The following is a 12,187-nucleotide window of genomic DNA, read 5'->3' as shown; positions in this document are numbered from 1 at the left end:
TTGTGGAGTTCACAAGAGAGTCCCTCCAATCCGATACTCTTTAATTTGTTCTATATCTTATGTTCTACTATAATAAGTAGCCATTAAAGTACACCCACTTATAATAAAAAGCTTTTAATTTGTGCATTAGTTTTTTATTTGAGCTTGAGATTGTGTAAATGTGTTATCATTTTTGTTTTCCAATATCAAGTCTAACTTAATGCTATGGGTGTGCTAAATTGGAGGTAGTTGTATAGTTGTTTGTTCTTAAAGATTGCTATGTAATTCTATCTCACTTGTACATCTCTAGGTGGTCAGGTTTTTGTTATTTTAAATATTTTGTTTACTCATCACCACCTTTACCACTAGGAGACATTTTAGATAGTACACTTTATAGATGAAAAAGAGCCAAATTGAAATTGCAATGGTCAAATGTATTGTGTTGGGGTTGTTAAGAACACATATAAACAAACATGTAAGTCCTAAATTGTAAAGCATTAAAATTAAATGGCCACACTTTCAATGCACAAGTCATATTAATTAATTTATCAATCACCACACATATCATGAGCCACTCTTCCACTATTAAAGGTTATCTTATAAATTATTTCCTTGAGAAATGTTTCATAGTCTAAATAATTGATTTAGCATGGATGGGCTCTTTTTTTTAGTTATATATTTAATGGCCATGTATCTATTGTTTAAACTTATATATAAGGTATATTCTTATTATATAATAATAATACATAATATTGATATTAATAATTTAAAATATAAAAGTTATTAAAAAAAGTTTTTTAAAATCTTGTTATATTATCTATGAAAATTTTCACTAACTTATCATTCACTTTCCTATTTCTACACAAAATTTGAAGAGTTCCATTAGTGCTTGGAGAAGGTAGTCCATATGTGTAATTTAAATGGTATAATTACATCCTTATGTAAATGGATTACATTTTTTTTAAAATTCCAAGGATGATCTAATTTGAAATTTTATTATTAGAAAGAGCTATCAAAAACACAATCTCATTGTTGATTTTTATTCTTAAATTGGGTGATAAATTCTAATTATTGTATAAAATATTGAAATGCTTTCAATAGAAGAATTATTAATGATGATCAAATTTTGATAAATAGATATGTCAATTTTTTTGCGTTATGTTGGTATTTATTTTTTTAATACGATGATCAATTTGGAATTATTATAAAATTTCTATAGTACAATACTTAGGTTTAATTCAATTATTAATCATAAACCTATTGAGTTAAATAAATAATAAGAAGATATTATTCTTCCTTTTAAAATTGACATAGAAAATTTGAAAAACAAATACGTTGTATAAAAAATTAATTAGCTAAAAATTGTAAAACAAGTCAGAATTAACAATCATTTTTTATTAATTACATTTACTAGGTGAATAGAAGAGATATAAAGATAAATGTATATATACAAAGTGAGTGTAGAGAGATGGGGGGATAATGAGAGGACATATTGATGAATGGAGAGAGAGATATGTGTTTAGATAAATAAAGAAAAAGAAAAAAGAAAAACAAATGGGAGGAAGATAGAGAGATAGAAAGTGGTGGAAGACTCAATAAAGATAAAGAGAGCTGGGAAGCAAGAGATAAACATATCAAATGATATGAAGAAATATGGATAAATAGAACTATGTATATAGGGAAATGGATTAATGAAAAGATGAAAAGATAAGAAGTTATATAAGGAAAGGTGGAGGAAGGAAGACATAGATAGATATCTATACAGAGACATCATATATAGATAACTACATATATACAACTATATATGAAGGTTGGAAGAGATAAAGAGTGAGAGACAAAATTAGGGGAGATAAATGAAGGTAGGAAGAAAAATAAATAGATGGAATTTTATGCAAAGAGAAAGATAAATATATATTGCCCTTGAAATGGGAAAGATATATTAGGGGTAGAGAGAGATGGATATATATAAGCATATACCAGTATATGGTGGGAGAAAAATAGAGATATCTAGAGATTTAAAAGTTGGAGATATACAAGGAGACATAAAGATGGAGAGATAGCGAGAGATATAGACGATGATAGAGAATAGTATAGATATTAGGAGATCTAGACATGATGAGAGGGAGAGACCAACAAAGGGACAAATACTTAGTTGACTTTCCATACATCTATGATAAACCCATTACACACTAAGGTGTGATTTTTTTAGTTTATGTTTTATCAATATATAGAAAAAAGATTGGTGTACTCATCATTGGAAATATAAAATATTTGAATAGTTATCTTTCCACCTTTAAAATTTGAGAAGAGGGCTTAAAAATGATTACCATAAATAAATAGATCTCAGAAGACAAATAAAAAAATTATAATCTTACATACACAAGATTAGAAGTTTGGTCATAGATGAATAAATTAAATAAAAAAAATTTCTCAACAACAAAAATGATAAAAAATAGTCATATCTATGTAACTATTCGAAGTGAAATAAACAATTTCTTTCCTCGATCAACAACGACTATAAAATTGAATTTGTAACCTTACTTTTTTTAATGATGACACTTATCTAAAGATAGCACAGGCCTTCTACATAAAGAAATGAAGTTTAATTAATGGTAATGAGTCATTTTTTTTCTTTATGGGCAAACTTCTGCAAAGATCAATACTGTGTTACCTCTATAAATAATGTCTTAGAAAAGCACACCTTTTTTGCCTCACCAATCGTCTTTATCAAAAAATAATGATTAACAATATGAGAAGATAGGGACCAAATAATTTTTGTAAACATGTTTGTTAAAATATACTTATTAAAGAGATCGAATTTCCACAATCCATTATATTGCATTGATTTTTTGGATTTGATTGTTTAAATATTTTTATCATCAGTTTTTAGAATCACACTACATGATCCATCATTAGGATGAAAGAGAGCAAGAGATACCAAGGTTGTCAATGTACTTTTATCTTAAGGCATAGGATGTAGATAATAATTTAGCTTTATACATAGTAGTTATGACCATTACAAAAAAAATCTAATATAAATTTGGAGGCATAATATGGAATAAAAGGATGTGTCATCTTAAGAGATATATACGTGTTGGTTGTGCTATACATTGACAATGTGGAAGATAATTGTAAGCAGCCTTTGACGTGTGATTGACCAATAAAAGAAAAAATTATTTCATTGAATTTAATTTTATTCCCTTATCTTATTCCAAATCATTTAACATAGTAAGCCTTCTTTAAAAAAGAACACATATAGAAACACAATAAGTTGAAATGGTTTATGACAAATTGTTTCAGAATGGATAGAGTAAGTAGGTCACATGAAAATATAACAAAATTGTTCAGAATTTCATAATTCATTGCATAATGCCTAGGGTGACAATGAAAATTTTGAGCCATGTATAACATAAAATAAACTTTGAGTGGGAAGACAAGCACACATACTAGTTCATTAGGTTGTTGCAAATATTTTACAATAAGAAAATTACATAAAAAATTATAGATATGATGATTATCTAATAATGACAACATTCATATTAATATTAGTTGATTTACAATCAAACATAAATTTTAATGATTTTTTTTTCTTTCTAGATTTAATTTTGTATATTATGTAATATCAATGATTAATATTATGCATTATGATCTATCTTGAAGGAGAAAGAAAAAATAAGTAGAATGAGAAATTCTCCTTATGTTCAATTTTCTCCCAATGATGTGTTGCAAAGTGTGATACAAAACATTACTTTAAAAAAAAAGTGACATGTAATTCCTAGTTATAAAAATCTAAGAGTTATAAAAAAATTGAATAATAGAAACACAAATAATTGCATTTTATTGGTTGAAATAGAAAATATTAAGTAAAAGTAATCAATTTTCATCCATAAATAGTTTTTTCACTATTTTGATTATAATTTTTTGAATTGTAAACTATAAATCTTAACTTTAGAATGCATTGGAAGTATCAAGTACAATGTCTAAATTCATTTATTGTCAAATTTTGACTATGGTAAAAGCTATCTGAAAAACCAAATTCAATTAAAATAATGAGATTTAAAGATGTACGTTTGAAAGCTTCAGATGGAAGTAAATTGTACAGAGAGAAGTGTATCACCTAATTTAGTAGCATAATTAAAGGAATACTCACTAGTAATGCATTAAAAAAGCTAAATAAGTTAACACTTATGATAGGACGAGGTTATCACCAAAAGGAAGGCAAACCAAGAATGGTAAGCTCCTTGGGTATAACCTATGAGGATGAAGCTATGTCCTTGATGGATAGGGGATTTATGATCATAGTGTGCTCAAGCTTCCAATAGATGGGTGTTTTATCAAACATGGATGTGGATGGACATTTAAATAGTGGAGGTGGAGATGGATTTTACCATTATGATAGTATTTTGGTAGTTTTTAGGCTTTCAAAATAGCATGGTAACTTTAGCATGAAAGTGGATTATATTGTTTGTGAGAGGGAAGGGCTTTATTTATATGCAAAGGGGTAGAGAGATAGAAAATAAGGATGCAAGGATGGAAGAATGGTGAGGGAGTGCTAGGATGCATTAAAAGGGGAGCACATGGATTGTGCTTGTTTTGAGCCAATTAAGGAGTGAAACTTGTCACAAGGAGGAAGAGTGTGAGGGGATGTGCAAATGGTTGGTGAAAGGGATTAATGAGGGAGGATGAGTGTGTAAGAGGGGTGTAAGAGGCACTAAATGGTATGTAAGAGCCCTTAATTCTTATATATAGGGATGGAAGAGGACCAAGGAGACTTAATTGACTTTGGCTTGTTTAACGCTTGCTTAAAGATGTGCACATGTTTTGGGAGGTGGGAGATTAGGCTTAGCTTAGAAAGGGGTTTTGGAGCAAGTGACTTGGCATTGATGGTATGGGTTAGTTAGGTGGCTAAGTGAGGTTAGTATGGGTAAATGAGTTGGATTAGGGATAGGATTTAGGGATGGTTTATTAAATGATTTATTTAATAAAGTGGGGATGTGGGATTAAATTAAATAGATTTGAGGATTTATTTAATTTAATAGAGGAATATGGTTTTAATTGATAAATTGATCTTGGGCTATCAATTGGACTATAGTTAATTAAATAAATAAATAAACTAGGTGATGATGATTAATCATTTAAATAATAAATATATAATCAGTAATGTCCTAGGAGATCACTAGATAAAATTACTAGTAGTATAATCATATTTAGGTGTCTACATTTTGCTCCTCTTTGATATAGTGTTGGAAAGATACTATTTCAATGAAATTTGGACATGGAGAGAGAACAAGGCCTGACAACTTCTTGAAAAAGTAAAAGAATCTAGGGTGAGAAGAAGGAGTAAGAGTGGCCAAGAGAGGGGGTGCAAGGAAGCTCATACTATCACTATGGGAGAATGATACAAAGGGAAACTTTGTGCACAAGGATAACCAAGGGTAAGAGCACTAGTTAGAGGAGAGGGAGAAGGGTGATTTGTTGGTTTTAATTGATCCCATGGAAGTGATTTAGAAGATGGTACAGTTGGGGAGATTATGATTGGTGATGACTAAGATTATGATTGATGCAAGAGCTATGATTATGATTGATGCAGAAGATATGATTATGATTCATGCAAGCACTATAATTAGGATTGATATAGAAGCTATGATTATGATTGATGCAGGATTGGATATGATGGGATCAATAGATTGGATAGATCATGATTGTAGGATTGATTGGATGGGATGCTTGGATAGGATGTGATATTTTGATAGGATGGGATGCTTGGATAGGATGGGATGCTTTGATAGGATACTTGGATATGATGAGATGTATGGATAGGATGGGATGCTTTGATAGAATACATGGATAGGATGAGATGTCTGGATAGGATGGGATGCTTTGATAGGATGTGAGGTTTGGATAGGATGGGATGTTTTGATAGGATATGAGCCTTGGATAGGATGTGAGGTTTGCATAGGATGGGAGTGTGAATTAATATATTGAAGCTTAAGCATAAGGGCATTCGAAAGGGGAGCACCACCATGTAGTTAGCACTTATTTTGATATAGGAATATTGGCGATATGCCAAAGTTACCAAGAACATCAAGGCCTTTGCACCAATATTAGATAGGACTAATGTGAAACAAACATGCAAGGATTGCCCCAACATCATACATGAATCCAAAAGGAATCAAAGGGGAAATGATACTAGCTAACCCATGAGAAAATGATATTTCCCAAGTGCACCATGTAGTGACAAGTGATCACATGTTTGCACTATGCAAGGGTCATATATGACTGACTCAAAAGCAGAAAAAGAAGAAGAAAGAGAAACAACAAAAACCTTGCTCTTGAATTGCCCCATTCATAGAGCACAATGATATAAAAGATTGTGGTAACCTTGATGAGGGAATAACCCAAATCACCTGGAAGAGATATTGTAAGAACAAAACTTGAAATCTCAAAAAGTAAATAAATTGAAAAAAAATGTAAATCCATGAAAAAATTAACTTCTTTCGTAAGAGATTGATAGGACTGGATACTAATAAACCAAGATCAAATGAGAGAAAGGATACATCCTGCACAGATCTATCGATAATATCAAGGACTAGGATGAGCTGGGTAATTAGAAAATTTTAGGATAACATTTTGATGACAAGGGATCTCGTGCAAGGATTTTATAAAGTACCTAACAAAGAGAATTTCAATTTGTGATCAAGAATGAACTAGCATGAAGAGATGAGAGATATACAATGGTGCTAAGTGAAAGACTACCACAAAAGGAATATATAATCGACAAGAAGAAGTATTTAGAAGGCATTAATGTACAAAAGATTAGCATGATAGGATAGCGATAGGAAGGATAAAGATGAGAAGAGAGTGGATGAAAAGATTGGCATGAGAAGATAACAAAAAAAATCTCACGACGAGGAGATAGTGGGAGAAGAGATTGGGATGAGAGGATAGGGGATGAAAACTCAAGAGGAGAAGATAGAAAATGAAAAGCTCAGGATGAGAAGATATTGGGAGGAGGGTGGATAGGGGGATGTGGATAAGGTAATGATAGACCTAAAGAAAAGGAGTGGGAAGGATGCATCCCAATGATGATGATTGGGGTGTGACCAAGGCTTGGAAAAATGTTGGGCAGAAGATTAAGAAGGAGATTGGAGGAGTTAAAAGATGTGCAATGGGATGATGCAGTGGATGCTAGATTTTTAGGAGCATTAGGATATGAATGGATGACTTTAGGGGTATATGGTGTTAGCCTAGAGCTATATACCAATGACAAGGGATGTACTAGGCAATGGAAAGATGGAGAGATGGTGGGAAGTGCAAGGATAGAAGAAAAGGGGAAGATAGGTTTTGGGGATAATAAGATGAAAAGAGGACTAGAATGGGGGGATGGAAAGATGGACATGACACAGCCTCCAAGGAATATAGTGCACCCAATTATATGTTATTCAAGAGGAGTTTTTATAAGGGATATGATAGGATGGAGAATTGGTCAACAAGGGGATCAGGGAGATATATGGAAGCTAGGAGAAGTTTTTTATGAGGGGTGTGATAGGATAGAGGGTTGGATGATAAAAGGATAATGAGGTAGAGGGAAGCTAGGATAGGAAAGGTGAATGAGGTAGAGTGTATCTTATGATGGGTGGATGAGGCTCATGGAGGAATTATATGGAGGAAAGAATGGGTGGATAAAGGATAGGTGGACACAAACATTGATGGGGAAATTAGTGTCAAAAAAGGGATGACCAAAAGCATGTATCTGGTGGTGGGCTTTATTTTTTATCAAAATCCAGAGGATGGTGTGTGAAATGTATAATATGTGGATGGTATGGTGAGATGAGATGGGTATGGTAGGTGATGGAACATGCCCCCAAGTTTGCAGAGAATTTGGATGAAGGGATTACACATGATTCTTGTTTGCCAAATTTTCATCATGGTACTTGTCCAAGGTGCTTGAATTGCCAAGTTTTCACCATTGGATGGTTTTTTTCTATTTTTTTCTTTAATGTTTTAATTTTTTTTTGTTTTTGTTTTTGTTTTTTACTTTTTTGATGTACTTTTACTCATAGATGTTGGTAGGATGGGTGGAAAAAGATTGGATTAAATGAGTGTAATGGTGGATGGGAGTTGGCAATAAAGGATTGGAAGACATAAGACTTGTGTGTAAAGGGATGAGGAAAAGTGAAAGATCATCATTAGCAGACACCTTCAAAGGTGATGAAATAGCAGGAAAGATGGTGTTGAGTGAGGTTAAGGAGAAAATGGAGGAAGAGAAATAGAAAGACTAACATTATAATTGGATGATGTAGGATTAGAAATCTAGGATAAGAAGTATGTGGACTAAGAGTGGATTTGGGGGATGAAGGATCTATATACATATGGAGATGTGGATAAAGTATGAATGGACGAGGCTTTTGAGTATCAGGAATGGATGCCAATTGATAATTTTCTTTAAGATGCATTTCTTTTATGAGCATCCTGGATATCTACATGATTTATTTTTTCCAACATGGGCCTTTGTGGCCTCTTGACTTTTTCTTTGATTTGGAATAAACATTTCTATTCTAGAACTTAAAAGGGACATGTTGATACTTGGATTTTTGTGGATTTATGCAATTTTGCCTTTTGAATTTGGCATCCAATTTTCTTCTATTAGCCATGGTATAGGAGCAAGAGCATGGGGGATATGTAAGGATTGCAAATGGAAAGATAGAAGTTGAAGGTTGGAAGAGATTCAAGGATGATTGCCTTTGATGATCTAGCTTTTTGAATTTAATGGGATAGAATGATGGATTGGAATACAAGATATATATGTTGGTCTTAGAGTAGTTTTGACATTTGAGTGTCAACACACTTAACCACTTTCTACATAGAAGCTGAGTACACTACATATGTCAAGCCACAGTATGTGCCGAGCAAGAATTTCAACAGGTGCCAAGTGACTTCTGACGCAGAGCCACACCTTGGAAAGCTCAGGAGGAATACTCACTCAACTGAGTTACTTCAAGGGGCACGACATCAATCAGCCAGAATTGAACTCGAACCAAACTCAAGATTGGATTAATCAGAATGTATAAATCCCCATAGTTTATCTTCACCCACACACCAAGATCTTTAACCTAGAATGTCCTCAAAGAAAATATATTTGCACTTTGACAAGAGAGACCAAGATCGAATTGCTGCCAAACTCCATAGTCGATTATCTATATCCTTTCTAAGGGAAAAATTGAAACTTTCTCTATTACCCAAATTTGAATGCCTCTCTTACATAGCCAACCGACTTATTTAAAACTGACTCTCCTTTTCTAATAAAAGGATGAGAAACATTTTTTCGTCTTCTATCCAAGAAAAGGATAAGAATCCAAAACTTCCTACTACCTATTATTGGAATCTGACAATCATGCAGTAGGCCACATTTTAAATATCCACTTTTTTTCGTCTTCTATCCAAGAAAAGGATAAGAATCTGAAACTGCCTACTACCTATTATTGAAATCTGACAATCATTATTTACGAATTAAAACTATTCTAATTTAAGATCCATACACCTGGTCCTAGGTGGCTATATCTGGAGAGCTTATTGAACTGCTACTCTAGGTATGCCACCACATGTAGGACATTATTACAAACTTCAAAAAATAAAAGCATTTAAAACATAACATTAAATTCCCTATTACATTTTCAACAATGTTGCCTCCTATAACGTTTCTCTTCTCTGCCACTGCAGCATACTCCCCTGTAGAATGAATCTCAAGTCCTCTTGAGATGATGTGTTGTAGAAATGAAACTCATTCTTCTTTCTAACTTTCCAATTTCTTTGAACTAGTATGAGCATATCTACAAGAAAAACAAAAATAATATCCAACTTCTCCACCTTGTAGCTTTGATTCTTTAATGTTGTAAATGTCACATAAAATTCTCTAGCATGATTCACTATACATGAAATTTGCATCCCTACATAATCATTATTAGAAGAAAAAATATCATCAGCATTAAGATTATTTGAGTTCTCTTTTTGAATATGAGCTTCCTTATACACCATGTAATGTGCATCATATCTATCTTCATCAATAGTAACCATAAACTTATCTACTTCTTGACTATCAACCAATTTCACATCTTGAATCTTAAGAATCGTATTTATCTCTTATTCCTTTATTAAACATTTATCATCATCTTGATCTTTTGTAGTAATCTCACTTTCAAATATCTCTTTCTTATTACAATTTTTCTCAAGAACAATAACAATATTGCACCCTTTCCTTTCTTCTTCAAGCTAAGTTTCTATACTATCGCCATGCCTTTTCCATTCTCCCACAATGGTTGCAAAATTTTCCCATAAATCAGATTCTTCTTTAGAACTTGCTATTACACATTCCTTAGCTTCATCTTCATGCCATTCCTCTTGACATTTTTCTTCATTATGCATATTTAAGGCTTCATTAGTTGCCTCCAAAATCTTTTCCATAGGAGTACCTTCCAACATTGTACTCTTCTCTATTTTCAAAGGACATGTTACTGTTCCAACCACAAATTGTTCACACTCAAATCCCATAGGACTTTCCTCTTTATTCTTCTCATCAACATTTACTTGCTGCAATTTATCTTCTTTCTGCTCTTTAGGTTCTTTCCCTTCCAAAGGACAACTTACATCTATCATTGTTGTGATTTTTGTACCAAATTCACATACATCTACACTCTTTATGGTTGCCTTCTCTGTAGTTTCATTTGCCTCTACCAAAACTTCTTTCACTTCCTCTTTCACTTCATCATGCATTGGAAATGCTATCCTATCAATAATACCTATACTTCTTGATTCCATCCATGTTTTATCATCCTTCAATGGAAGAAAAACCATCTTCTTCCCATTCTTGTTGATGGTATATGTTTTCTCTCTACAATCATATATGGTTGACCTGTCATATTGCCATGCTCTTCCCAAAATCAAGTGACAATATTTTAAAGGCATGATATCACATTCAATGGTATCAAAATATGGTCCAATGTTAAAAGAAACATATGACTTTTCAAAGACATCAATCCACTGTTCATCTCCTAACCCATAAGCTTTGTAAGGTAAATCATGAGGTACTCTTGGAAGATTCAGTTTCTCAACCATTTCTACTGAGATTATATTTTGAAAGGAACCACTGTCAATTATAACTTTGCATACCTTATTCTTGCACTTGCACTTTGTTCAAAATATAGAATGTCTTTGGCTATAGCTTTGTCTTTTTGCTTCTTCTTCTTCCATTTCTTCTTTCCTTTCTTTCTTCTCAACTACATTGTGCATATATTCCAACTTACTGGCTAGTTCTGCCACTATCTCCTTCAACTCTCTATTCTCTTTCTAGATAAGTTCTTCTTGCTCCTCAACTTTCTTCACTAATTTTGCATTGGTCACCATCTTGCTTGACCCTACTGAGGAATCTTGATTAGGGGCGTTCAACATATAACTTCACAACCTGCAACTCTCAAGCTCTGATACCAAAAATGATGCAAAGCCACACCTTGGAAAGCTCAGGAGGAATACTCACTCAACTGAGTTACTTCAAGGGTCACGACATCAATCAGTTGGGATCGAACTCGAACAAAACTCAAGATTGGATTAATCAGAATATATAAATCCCCATAGTTTATCTTCACCCGCACACCAAGATCTTTAACCTAGAATGTCCTCAAAGAAAATATATTTGCACTTTGACAAGAGAGACCAAGATCGAATTGCTTCCAAACTCCATAGTCGATTATCTATATCCTTTCTAAGGCAAAAACTAAAACTTTCTCTATTACCCAAATTCGAATGCCTCTCTTACATAGCCAACCGGCTTATTTAAAACTGACTCTCCTTTTCTAATAAAAGGATGAGAAACATTTTTTCATCTTCTATCCAAGAAAAGGATAAGAATCCAAAACTGCCTACTACCTATTATTGGAATCTGACAATCATGCAGTTGGCCACATTTTAAATATCCACATTTTTTTCATCTTCTATCCAAGAAAAGGATAAGAATCCAAAACTGCCTACTACCTATTATTGGAATCTAACAATCATTATCTACGAATTAAAACTATTCTAATTTAAGATCCACACACCTGGTCCTAGGTGGCTATATCTAAAGAGCTTATTGAACTGCTACTCTAGGTATGCCACCACATGTAGGACATTATTACAAACTTCAAAAAATAAAAGCATTTAAAACATAACATTAAGT

Source organism: Cupressus sempervirens, chromosome 7 (assembly GCF_028749045.1).
Source record: "Cupressus sempervirens isolate cs-2001-9-10 chromosome 7, ASM2874904v1, whole genome shotgun sequence".
NCBI classification, from domain to species: domain Eukaryota; kingdom Viridiplantae; phylum Streptophyta; class Pinopsida; order Cupressales; family Cupressaceae; genus Cupressus; species Cupressus sempervirens.
Note: the sequence above shows the minus strand (reverse complement) of the source record.